This window comes from Hemiscyllium ocellatum, chromosome 18 (assembly GCF_020745735.1).
Source record: "Hemiscyllium ocellatum isolate sHemOce1 chromosome 18, sHemOce1.pat.X.cur, whole genome shotgun sequence".
Taxonomy (NCBI): domain Eukaryota; kingdom Metazoa; phylum Chordata; class Chondrichthyes; order Orectolobiformes; family Hemiscylliidae; genus Hemiscyllium; species Hemiscyllium ocellatum.
This window is the reverse complement of record NC_083418.1, coordinates 74442782-74456942: the sequence shown is the minus strand read 5'-3', so window position 1 is coordinate 74456942 and position 14161 is coordinate 74442782. Positions and strand designations below refer to the sequence as shown.

Genomic DNA, 14161 nt, shown 5'->3' with positions numbered 1-14161 from the left:
GACAAGTGTATACAAGTCCAGTCGCTCCCATCTTTCAATATAGAATAGTCCCACCATTCCAGGAATTGACCTCACAAACCTACGCTGCACTCCCTCAATAGCTAGAATGCCCTTCCTCAAATTTGGAGACCAAAACCGCACACGGTCTCACCAGGGCCCTGTACAGCTGAAAAAGGACATCTTTGCTCCTATACTCAATTCCTCTTGTTATGAAGGCCAGCATGCTATTAGCTTTCTTCACTTCCTGCTGTTACCTCATGCTTGCTTTCATTGACTGATGTACAAGACCACCAAGATCTTGTTCTACTTTCCCTATACCTAAATTAACTCCATTTAGGTAGTAATCTGCCTTCCTGTTCTTGCCACCAAAGTGGATAGCCACACATTTATCCACATTAAACTGCATTTGCCATGCATCTATCCACTCACCTAGCCTGTCCAAGTCACCCTGTATTCTCATAACATTCTCCTCACATTTCATCCTGCCATCCAGCTTTGTGTCATCAGCAAATTTGCTAATATTACTTTTATTATCTTCATCTATATCATAAATGTACATTGTAGAAAGCTGCAGTCCCAGCACTGATCCCTGCGGCACACCATTGGTCATCGCCTGCCATTCCAAAAGGGACCCGTTTATCACTACTCTTTGCTTCCTGTCAGCCAACCAATTTTCAATCCAAGTCAGTATTTTGCCCCCTAATATATGTGCCCTAATTTTGCTCACTAATGTCTAATGTGGGACATTACCAAAGGCTTTCTGAAAGTCCAGGTGCACCACATCCACTTGTCCATCTTCATAGCTACATCCTCAAAAAATTCCAGAAGATTAGTCAAGCACGATTTCCCCTTCATACATCCATGCTGACTCTGACCTATCCTGTTACTGCCATCCAAATAAGTCGTAATTTAATCTTTTATTATTGACTCCAGCATCTTTCCCACCACTGATGTCAGGCTAACCGGTCTATAATTCCCTGTTTTCTCTCTCCCTCCTTTCTTGAACAGTGGGACAACATCAGCCACCCTCCAATTCACAGGATTGTGATCCTGAATCTATAGAACATTGGAAAATGATTACCAATGCATCCATGATTTCTAGAGTCACCTCCTTAAGTACCCTGGGATGCTGATCATCAGGTCCTGGGGACTTATCAGCCTTCAGACCTATCCAACACCATTTCCTGCCTAATGTAAATTCCCTTCAGTTCATCCATTACCCTAGGTCCTTCAGCCACTTTTACATCTGGGAGATTGCTTGTGTCTTCCCCAGTGAAGACAGTTCCACAGTACCTATTCAACTCTTCTGCCATTTTCTTGTTCCCCATAATAAATTCATCCGTTTCTGTCTTCAAGGGCCCAATTTTAGTCTTAACCATTTTTTTTCTTTTCACATACCTAAAAGAGCTTTTACTTCATATACTCCTTCATATTTTTGGCCAGTTTGCCTTCGTACCTCATTTTTTCTCAGCATCTTGCCTTTTTAGTTATCCTCTGTTGCTCTTCAAAAGTTACCCAGTCCTCCGGCTTCCTGCTCATCTTTGCTATGTTATACTTCTCTTTTATGTTCCTGATGAAGGGCTTTTGCCCGAAACGTCGATTTCACTGCTCGTTGGATGCTGCCTGAACTGCTGTGCTCTTCCAGCACTACTGATCCAGAATTCTCTTTTATGTTTATACAGTCCTTAACTTCCGTCATCAGCCATGCCTGCCCCTGCCTCTCCTTAGGATCTCTCTTCCTTTTTGGAATGAACCAATCCTGCACCTTCTGCATTATACCCAGAAATACCTGCCATTGTTGTTCTATTGCCATCCCTGCTAGGGTATTGAACCATTGAACTTTGGCCAGCTCTTCCCTCATAGCTCCATAGTTCCCTTTGTTCAACTGCAATGCTGCCACTTCCGATTCTCCCTTCTCCCTCTCAAATTGCAGATTAAAACTTATCATATTATGGTCACTATCTCCAAATAACTCCTTTACTTCAAGGTCCCTGATCAAATCCAGTTCGTTGCACAACACCAGATCCAGAATTGCTTTTGCCCTGGTAGGTTCCAGTACAAGCTGTTCTAAGAATCCATCTCGGTGACACTCCGCAAACTCCCTTTCTTGGGGGCCAGTACCATCCTGATTCTCCCAGTCTACCTACATGTTGAAATCGCCCATAACAACTGTGGTAATACCTTTGCAACAGGTCAATTTCAACTCCTTATTCAACTTACACCCTACATCCAGATTACTATTTGGATATAATCCAGGTGACTCCCATTAGGGTCTTTTTACCCTTAGAATTTCTCAGCTCTATCCATACTGACTCTACATCTCCTGATTGTATGTCCCCCCTCGCAAGGGACTGAATATCATTACTCACCAACAGGCCCAACCCATCCCCTGTGCCCATCAGTCTGTCCTTTCAATAGCACGTATAGCCTTGAATATTCATTTCCCAGACCCTGTCCACTCGAAGCTACGTCTCAGTTATCCCCACATCATACCTGCCAATTTCCAACTGAGCCTCAAACTCATCCACCTTATTCCTTATGCTTCGTGTATTCATATATAATATTTTAAATTTGTTACTCCCCTCAACCTTCCTATCAATCCCTATTTCACTTGACCATACTGTATGATCCCTTCTTGAGTTTTCTGCTCCATTGATTCTGTTGCCTTTCTTAACTTCTCTTATTCTCACTTGCCCTTTAATGTCCTTCTTAAATTTCCAGTTTGTCCCCTCCCCCCCACTACTAAGTTTCAATACACCTGTGTTGCAGTGGCAAACCTGCCTGCCAGAATGCTGGTCCCCCACTTTGTATAATTTATCCGTACTGCAAAACATACCCCAGTGATCCAAGAATTTAAATCCTTGCTCCCTGAACCAGTTCCTCAGCCACACATTCAAGTCCATTATCCCCCTGTTCCTGCCCTCTCCAGCCCGAGGAACTGGAAGCAAACCGGAGATCACCACCTTGGAAGTCCTGTCTTTCAGCCTTCTTCCGAGTTCTCTGAAGTCCCACTGTAGAATGTCCCTCCTCTTCTTCCCGGCGTTATTTGTGCCGACATGCACCACCACCTCTGGCTCTTCACCTTCACCCTTGAGGATTTCCTGCACTCTGTCGGTGATGTCCTGGATCTTGGCACCAGGAAAGCACCACACCATCCTCAAACCCTGCCTGTTGCCGCAGAAACCCCTTTCAGTCCCTCTCATTACGGAGTCCCCTATTACCACAGCTCTGCATGATGTCTGACTCCTCAGCTCTGCCTCCACACCAATTTTCAATTGGCAGACCTGTCCACCTCTTGGACTAGCAGTGTCATCTGTCTCGACATTTTACAAGAGATTCAACCTGTTCATGATAGGTACTTCCCCTGGGGTCTCTTGTACTTGAATAATCTCTTCCTTCCTCATCATCATCTCCCTTCTTCTCTCTTCTGATATGCTCAATGTAATGACCTCGCTGAAGATCTTGTCCAGAAAATTCTTGTTCTCTCGGATGAGCCTGAGGTCATCTAGTTCTTTCTTCAGTGCTGTAACATGCTCCTTCAGAAGCTGAATGTGTACACACTTTCCACAGCCATCAGTGTCCCTGACCTCCCACAGTATGCACGCAGCACACTGAATCAATCATATCTTCATCCTCTTCAACTGTGGCATAATCTCGTCACTCAGCCTCTTCACCGAAGACTCCTGAGCCAAAGTCTTGCACTTTTCTCGTCAAACACTTCCCTTGACCCCCTTTTTTTTTGCTGCGGGTCTGTGGACTCTTAATTAGGTTAAAGGAGGAGGTTGACAGGGAGGCCCTACTGTGTAAGACCTGGGGCCTAGAACACACCTACTTAAATAGTACTCATGAACCTTCCTAACAGCCTCTGTGCTCTGACCTCACTTCCACCCAGCTCCCGCTGCTCTCTTTTACCTTAGCTAAGCTGCATTTTACCTGATGAAACTAGACTACCTGCACAAATGCTACAAATTTGATGTTAAAAGAGCAAGTGCTGAAAACTAACAAATCCTGAATACGTGACACCTCTTACGACAGGGTCTTTCCCTTTGGCTAGTGATTAGGGAGAAGAGGGGGTGACTGCAAATGAATAAAGTAAGAGGACCTGGAAGGGAGGAATGCAGGAACTTCAATCCTGGTTTGAGGTTTGTTCAAGTTGTTTGGATAGGGTTCTGAGCTAACTGACCGGGGCACTGCGATACATAAAGCTATTCGAGCTTGGAAAATATAAGCAATTGAGTGGTGTAGGAAATAGTGTAGTCAGGGGAATAGATATAGTTCTGTGTGGTCCTGAGCGAGAATCCAAGTGGTTGTGTTGCATTTGGAACATCTGCTATAGGCTGGACAGGAATTTGTGGTGGGAGGAGAAAGATCCAGTGGTCATGGCCGAGGTTTATAGCAATGACATAGGTAGAACCAGAGAGAGAGATCCTGCTGTAGGAGTATAAGCAGTCATGGTCTGTCTTAAAAATCAGAATCACCAGGGCAATTATCTCTGAATTGTTATCTGAGCCAAACACATTGGTATATGGTAAAAAGTGATTAAAGAGATGAATGCATTGCTCAAAGATTGATGTCAGAAGAATAAATTTCAATTCATGGGACACTAGCACCAGAACATGGGAAGATGGGAGCTGTTGGGATGGCCTACACCAGTATTATGCTGTGATTCTTATAATGGTGATAGAGAGGGCTTAAACTATCTAGTGTCAGGACAAAACAAGTGAGGGAAAGTAAAGGGAACAAGTAAAGGGCAACAACGAGCTGATAGAATTAGGCAGCAATTTATATAATGATTATAGGAAGGGATTGAATATACACATATAAAAATGCATCAACAAATAAGGCCAAAGGTTGCAAGAATTGTTTTAAAAAGTGCTATCTGGGTGCATACAACATTCGTAACAAGAGATAAATATGTACGTCCTGACAGGCATTACAGCCATTTCAAGGTGACCAAGGTGAGAGTAGGATGTTTCAGAGCCAGCCAGGAAGCAGTCTATAGTTCACCATAAGAACAGAGGAATAAGAGTAGGCCATTCAACCCCTTGAGCCTGTACCATGGCCTATCCATGGCCTAAATCCACGTGCTTGCTTTTGGTCCATATCCCACAATACCTTTGCTTAAAAAAAACCTTTATCTACCTCAGAATTAAAACTAACATCTGACCTAGCATCAACTGTCATTTTTGGAAGAGAATTCCAAACCTCTACCACCCTTGATTTAGAGTAGATTAGATTCCCTACAGTGTGGAAACAGACCCTTCAGCCCAAGAAGTCCACACTGACCCTCCGAAATTATAGCAGGAGAAGGCTATTCAGGCCTTCAAACCCCTCAATCATTCATTGAGATAGTGGGTGATCTTTTATTTCAACACTATTTTCTTGCATTATCCCCATATTCCTTGGTGTTTTTCATATGTGAAAATCTGTCAACCTCTATGTTGATCATATGCAATGATGAGACAAGATTAATCAATAACCTCGTGACAAAGGAGCTTCTAGATTTCAGTGACAATGCAGGAAAGAATTTCATGTTCAGTTTGAAAGAAAGAAGTGACAATCAATGACTTTTTCTTTCAACCTATTTGGTTTTTACCAGGATGTTGCCTGGTCTGGAGGGAAGGTCTTTTGAGGAAAGGCAGAGAGACTTGGGTCTGTTCTCATTGGAAAGAAGAAGGCTAAGAGGGGATTTGATAGAGACATACAAGATGATCAAAGGATTAGAAAGGGTAGACAGTGAAAGTCTTTTTCCTAGGATGATGACGTCAGCTTGTATGAGGGGGCATAATTATAAATTGAGGTTGGTAGATTTAAGACAGATGCCAGAGGCAGGTTGTTTACGCAGAGAGTGGTATGGGTGTGGAATGCCCTACCTGTTAGGGAGATTTAAACAATCCTTAGATAAGCACATGGATGATTTTGGGATAGTGTAGGGGGACAAGCTGAGAATAGTTCACAGGTTGGTGCAACATCGAGGGCCGAAGGGCCTGTTTTGTACTGTATTGTTCTATGTTCTATAAAGGTAACTCTAGGGATATAGAGACAGAGCCTGCTAGGCTGAACCAGGAACCTAGCATAAAAGGGTGGAAAGAAAGTTGTACTGGATTTTGTTTTAAAGGAGATATTTAAAATTTGCAAAAAAGATAAAGAAAGGTTCCTTTGAAGGGATACATCATACATGGCTAAGGAGATTAAGGATAGTATTAAATTGAAAGAAACACTGTACATATGCACTAAGACTGGTGGTGGGTCAGAGGATTGGACAGAAGTAGGAGCAGAAGTAAACCATTTGGACCCTCAGTTTGCTCCATCATTCAATCAGATTATGGTTGATCTGTTTGTGTTTGAATTCCATCTTCCCATCTATCCCTGATAATCTTTGATTCCCTATCAAACAAGAACCTGTCTACCTCCATCTTAAAGATACTCAATGAACCCATCTCCAGAGCCTTCAGTACCAGAATATTCTGAGAAAAAAAACTCTCTGAAACCCCGTCCAAAAAAGACAAAACACAAATTTTAAAACAGAGTCCCCTAGTTCTGGACTCATCCACAAGGGGAAATGAAATTTCCATTCCCTCCTGGTCCAGACTGTTCATGATCTTACATTCGTCAATCAGGTCACACCTCACTCTTCCAAGCTCAAGTAGAAACAAGCCCAGCCTTTCCTCATAAAATAACCCATTTAATTCCAGCCATCAATCTAGTAAACCACCTCTGCACTGCCTCCAAAGTATTTACATCGTTCCTTAAATAAGGAGACCAAAACCATATTCAAAATGTAGTTTCACCAGTGGCTTGCAGAACTGAAGCATAACATTGCTGCTTTTATAGAAACCGAAAGAACTGCAGATGCTGGATATGATTAGATTAGATTAGATTACTTACAGTGTGGAAACAGGCCCTTCGGCCCAACAAGTCCACACCGACCCGCCGAAGCACAACCCACCCATATCCCTTACCTAACATTATGGGCAATTTACCTGACCCGCACATCTTTGGACTGTGGGAGGAAACCGGAGCACCCGGAGGAAACCCACACAGACACGGGGAGAACGTGCAAACTCCACACAGTCAGTCGCCTGTGGGAATTGAACCCAGGTCGCTGGCGCTGTGAGGCAGCAGTGCTAACCACTGTGCCACCGTGCTGCCCTTGGAAAGAAAATAACTACAGTTAATTTGCTGTCTAGAGATTGAATCTGGGGAATTGATAATAAAAAGCAAAAGATGGTGACAGTTTTGAAGGGTGTTTATGACTGAAATCATGGAAAATGGATAATTCCCTAAAGATAATCAAAGATAAAGATGTGATAAAGAAGTATAAACATAGAACAATCACCATTATCAAAGCAAATACATTAGAAAACCAAGGAATCTAAACCCGCCAAGTCTCCAGAACCAAATGGCCTGCATTTTAGGGTCTGAACGGAAATGGTGGTGCAGATCGTGATGCATTAGTTACCGAAATAACTCCACAGAGGCCAGAATCCTGTCACCAAGTCACCCTTTATTGACACGTGGAGAGTCCTTGACAATGATCCAGGTTTCTCAGACCCAACTCTCAGAGTGAACAGGATGCCTAACATTCCTGTTCTTATCTATCAGCCAAGGCTCCCTGGGGATTAACATCCCCAATCAGGAAATCATATTCTATGAGGTCCACCTAGCTGGCCTCATTATAATCATTTCAGTTCCAAACTCACTAAATTCCTTAGATTTTGCAGTGATCCCAACAGCTAGGAAAACAGCAAATGTAACACATGTATTCAAGAAAGGAGGGAAACATAAAGAAGGAAATTCTAAGTCAATTGGCTTAACATCTGTAATCTAGTAAAAAGGAAGCTGTTGCAGGATACTGAGCATATCATGATTTATGCGGCAGACCCAGTGTAGCTTTATCAAAGGAAACTTGTGTTTAACTATTGTTATGGACTAGGCCAGACCCCTCAAAACATTTTTAAGTAGGTAGACGAGACCGTAACTTTGCCTTTTGTTTTAGCTATGTGTATAGTCGATATTCCTGGAGTAAATTAGCTGGCTCAACTGCCAAGTTTTAAACAAACAAAATTTATTTATAAAATTACGGAGTGAACACAAAGAACCAAAAAACAGAATAATGGATAACTTACCCTATCCAAACCAGACTTCATGATGCTGTCCCACAAATACTTGCAACAGCCCCAGTATACGCATCCCTTAGCACATACAATAAAAATGAAACTAACTAGGGGTTACAGGCTTGAGGTCAGAGACAGAGGTTAGTAGCCTGTTTCACACATCCCCTACTGCAACTGTTCTGAATAAAAAAAAACTCTAAAAGGCTAGCTACACAGCTAGCTGGCCACTCCCCTTTGATTATACTGGATTATTTTAAAGACATGAAAGCTTTTAGCCTGAAGCACTATCAATTAGAGATAAACAAAGGGCCCCAATAAATCTTCCAAACCCAGCCTAGTTGGAACCTGGCCACTTACCCCCTCTCTGGAAAAATACCCAAGGGCATTGAGTTGTAAAACCATGTAAAAAGAACTAGTATTGTGACACTATTAACTAAAAACTGAAAAAGTTCTGAGGAAAGATCATTGGACCCAAAACATTAACTTCGATTTCTCTCCTCAGACACTGCCAGACCGACTGAGATTTGACAGAAATGTATTTGTTTGCATTTAACTATTCTATTTGAGTATTTGATAAAGTAGCAACCATGCCGGACAGAGGGGATCTAGTAGATGTAGTTATATGGATTTCCAAAACATTAGACAAGGTGCCACATCATAGATTGTTCCACAAGTTATGAGAACATCAAGTCAGTTGTAACATATTAACATGGATAAAAGTTTGGCTAGCTTTCAGAAAATAGAGAGTGGAAATATATAGCCCGTTCTCAAGTTGCTAAACTATCACGAGTAAGAGTGCCACGGGAATCAGCATTACGTCCTGCAATATTTAAAATCTCCATCAATGATTTAGATGAATGAAGTGACTGTATGATTGCTAATTTTGCCAGTGACACCAAAATAGGGAGGAAATTAAGTTATCATGGAAAGGTAGAGAGTCTGTAAAGATATAGATAGATTATGTGAGTGTGCAAAAAAATGGCAGATGGAGTATAGTGGTCATCAAATCCCACTGGGAGAAAATGAGGACGGCACATGCTGGAGATGAGTCAAAGGTGTGGCACTGGAAAAACACAGCCAGTCAGGCAGCATCCAAGGAGCAGAAGAGTCGACGTTTTGAACATAACATTCCTGATGAAGGGCTTATGTCTGAAATGTCGACTCTCCTGCTCCTCGGATGCTGCCTGACTGGCTGTGCTTTTCCAGCGCCACACCTTTTGAATCAAACCCTGCTGTTCCACTAGCCACACCATTTAGAGTCATCCAGCATGGAAACAGACTCTTCAATCCAACTCATCCATGTCGACCAGGCATCCTAAACTGAACCAGTCCCATTTGTCTGCAATTGACCCATATCCCTCTAAACTTTTCCTATTCAAGCCTATTAAAGGTTGCAATTGTACTCTTCTATACTTCTTCCTCTGGTACTAGTTCCATTTATACACCATCCTCTATGTGAAAAAGTTGCCCCTTAAATCTCTTTTAAATCTTTAATCACATCTTAAACTAGTGTGCTTCCAATTAAACCTGTTGGATTATAACTTGGTGTTGTGTGATTTTTAACCTAAAACCTATGTTTTCGCATTTTGGACTTCCTTACCCTGAGGAAATGATGTTGGTTATTCACCTCCTCTATGCCCGTCATGATTTTATAAGCATCTATAAGGTCACCCTTCAGCCTCCTACACTCTAGGGAAAAATGTCCCAGCCTATCCAGCCTCTCCTTCTAACTTAAACCCTCCAGTCTCGGTAATGTCCTTCCAAATCTTTTTTGCACTCTTTCCAGTTTGAAAATATCCTTCCTACAGCAGGATGATCAGAATTGTGTGCAATACTCCAAATGTGGCTCTACCAGTCTCTTCTATAGATGTAACGTGACGTTCCAACTCATGTACTCAATGCTCTGACGGATGAAAGCAAGCGTGTCAAACATCTTCTGCATCATCCTGTCTACCTGTGATGCCACTTTCAAGGAACTAAGTTAAAAATCACACAACACCAGATTATAGTCCAACAGGTTTAATTGGAAGCACACGAGCTTTCGGATGGTTGCTCCTTCATCAGATGATGATGAAGGAGCGTCGCTCCGAGAGCTAGTGTGCTTCCAATTAAACCTGTTGGACTATAACCTGGTGTTGTGTGATTTTTAACTTTGTGCACCCCAGTCCAACACCGGCATCTCCAATTCAAGGAACTATGTCTCTCTGTTCGACAAAACTCCCCAGAACTACTGTTAACCATGTCAGCCCTGCTCTGGTTTGTCTTATTAAAATACAACATATCACATTTATCTAAATTCAGATCCATCTGCCTTTTCTCAGCCCACTGACCCAGTTGATCAAGATACCATGATACTCTTAGATATCCTTCTTTACTGTTCACTATCCCACCAATTTTGGTGTTATCCACAAATGTACGAACCATGCCTTCTACATTCTTATCCAGATCATTTATATAAATGATAAATAACAGTGGACCCACAACCAATCCTTGCAGAAAAATGCTGGTCACAGTCTGAACACCAACGCTCTACCCCCACCCTCTGTCTCCTACCATCAAGCCAATCTTGTATCCAATTAGCTAGCTCTCTCTGAATCCCAAGTGATCTAACCTTACTAACCAGTCTACTAAACCGAACTTTATTGAAGACTCTACCACTCTGCCTTCATCTATCTTCCGGCTCACTTCTTCAAAAAACTCAATCAAGTTTGTGAGACATGACATTCCCACACATAAAGCCATGCTGACTATCCCTGATCAGCCCTTGCCTTTCCGAATGTATGTAGATCATCTCTCAGAATCCCCTCCAACAACTTACCCACCATTGATGTCAGGTTCACCAGTCTGTAGTTCCTTGTAACCTTTTTTAAATAGTGGGGCAATGCTTGCCACATTTGTATAACTCTTTGTTCAGTAACAAAATAGTTAATTGATTCCCTTTTGTTCTACTATCTAGAAGAAAATAGACTTTTACCAGGCATGTTTAATGAACTCAAAAGTAATCTGCTCTTTGTAAAATATTATCTTTTGAAAGAGGTGGAAATGACTGTCTAACCTTTGAACTATAATCAAGAATTAGAAGTATAGTCCCTTAATCCAAAACACAGATGCACACAAAACACAAGATGAAACAGATTCTATATCATAAAGTTAGAAGTAGGATGTTGTGCAGATGATTATAAAATATTCAGCACCTTTCACAACTCCTCAGGTACTGAAACAATCTATTTCCAAGTGCAGCAAGGCTTGAGCTAAGAAGTGACAAGTGACAGCCGCCATAAGATTCAGGCAATGACTGTCTCCAAAAGGGAAGAATCTATCCATTGTCCCTTGACATCAATGGTATAACCAGCGCTGAGGGGTTACTATTGACTGGAAATTGAACTGGACTAACTCATATAATGCTGTGCAACTCAAACAGTACTCAAGAAGCTTAACACCATCCAGGACAAAGCAGTCTGTTAGATTGGCACTACATCCACAAATGTTCACCCCTTCCACCCCTCCAATATACAGTAGCAACAGTGTGTGCTACCTACAAGATGTACTACAGAAATTCACCAAGGCTCCTGAGACAGCACTTTCCAAACCCGCGACCACTTCCATCTGGAAAGACAAATTGCGCAGATATATAGGAATACAACAATCCCCAGAACCCCCAGACCCCCCCACCTCCGCAAGTGTGTCTGCATCCTGATTTGAAATATCATACAATCATAGAATATTTCTGGAAGCAGGGCCATTCAGTCCCACAAGTCCACACCGGCCCTCCAAAAAACATCACACCCAGATTGATTCCCCTACCCTATAGCCTACATTTTCCATGGCTAATCCAGACAAACTATACAACCCTTTACATGATGGACAATTTAGCAGGGCCAATCCACCTAACTTGCACATCTTTGGACTGTGGGATGAAATCAGTATACCCAGAGGGAATCCATGCAGACACAGGGAGAATGTGCAAACCCCACACAGTCACCCAAGGTTGGATGACTGTCCCTGACACTATGAGGCAGCAGTGCTAACTACTGAGCCACTATAGAACATAGAACATAGAACATAGAACAGTACAGCACAGAACAGGCACTTCAGTCCACGATGTTGTGCCGACCACCGATCCTTATGTATGCACCCTCAAATTTCTGTGACCATATGCATGTCCAGTGGTCTCTTAAATGTCCCCAGTGACCTTGCTTCCACAACTGCTGCTGGCAATGCATTCCATGCTCTCACAACTCTCTATGTAAAGAACCTGCCTCTGACATCCCCTCTATACTTTCCTCCAACCAGCTTAAAACAATGATCCCTCGTGTTAGTCATTTCTGCCCTGGGAAATAGTCTCTGGCTATCGACTCTATCTATGCCTCTCATTATCTTGTATACCTCAATTAGATCCCCTCTCCTCCTCCTTTTCTCCAATGCTGCCCTACATCATCATTCCTTCACCATGCCCTCCCTTACAGAATTATAGGTCCATCTGCAACAAATGGGCAGCACCAGTTCAATCAGGCAGGTCATCTTCTCAAGGCCAACCAGAGCTAGGCATCAAATGTTGGCCCAGCCAGCAAAGCCATATTCCATGAATAAATAAAATTTAAAGGGTAAAAGAAAACCTCCTCTGTTGCCCAGGGTCTGACATGGGCCTTTCCCTGAACTGCTTCCAATGCAACTACATCCCTCCTTCAGGAAGGAGACTGAAACTGTGAATAGTATCATAATTTCTTGTATAGTTGGAAGAAGTCTTCACTACCTTAATACTTGACCTCCCTTGCAATGAGGACCTGTCTGTTCACCTCCTTCCATCTTATAATCCAAAATACCAAAGATTTCTTCCAAATAAAGCACTGATACTTGTGCTTCCTTCAATCTAGTCTACTGTGTTCACTCCTCACAATATGGTCTCCTGTACATTGAGTAAGCCAAATGCAGACGGGGTGACCACTTTGTGGAACATCTCCGCTCAGTCTGTAAGCATATTCCTGAGCATCCTAATGCGTATCATTTTAATCCTCTACCTTGCTCCCACTTTCACCTTTCTGTTGCAGTGTACCAATGAAGCTCTGCTTCCATTTTTTTTGCTGGTTATTAATGAATTATTTTAAGTAAGTGGTCTGAAAAAGAAGTTCACACACTGATTTGTGTTGGAAATGGAACTTGTACCGACTTTAAGTGTGCTTCATGATTGAGTACAGGACAGTTTAACCAATTGCACATATAATGCACTTCCATCCCACACTGAGTACTCATTCACAGCACTCTGCACTGGATCCTTTAATACTAGCTTTAGCTAAAGAACGGACTTGCAAAACAATTTCTGGACTGCTGTGTCTTTTTCCCCAGTATATTCTGTGAAGAATTAATCTCTAACTTCCATTCTGTGTAAAAGTAACCTTGAATTATAAAAATAGCACGAATCCAGATGTTTGGAAATTGCATCTGCAGTGAAAACTGTCTTTAGGTCTTCACTCTCAGCTCTGATCCCATAAGTCGTCTGGACAGAATTCTGCTAATGTTATCGCCAGATTTCAAACTTAAATCCTTCAATTGTATCAAGTTCTGACCTCAGTGAAGCCAGAAATTAATTTTGAAATCTTTTGAAGTTTGGCATGTGGATTCAGAATGTTAATAAGTTTTACCTGTAAGTACTTACACCAAAGTCTGGTTCAGATAAATCAACAATAAGTACTGGAGATTGTTATTTATAATTGAATTCTTGCTGATATTCTCAGAAAAGAAAGGTAAATCTAATATTTTATAAAATTAAGCATGCTGCACATATGCCTGGAATAAAATGGATCTCGAAAACCTGGAAGTTATTAACACTAACAAAATGATCACTGTTAGAATCTCAGGCAGCACTTGGCTCAGACTGTTTTTTCTTGGAATGTACACTTTACATTGGACAGCACTCAGATAGTTTAAAAATGTGTTGCTGCGAAAGCGCAACAGAGAGGCAGCTTCAAAGGAACAGGAGAATCGACATTTCAGGCATAAGCCCTTCTTCAGGAATGAGGAGGGTGTGCCAAGCAAGCTAAAATAAA

At 42.0% G+C, this 14161-nt stretch overlaps 1 protein-coding gene across 1 annotated transcript in view; it reads left to right on the top strand.

The window, feature by feature from the left end:
• The window catches only part of LOC132824271 (growth arrest-specific protein 2), a 171849-nt gene that overhangs the window by 76028 nt on the left and 81660 nt on the right, over nt 1-14161 (top strand). The window lies entirely within an intron of this gene.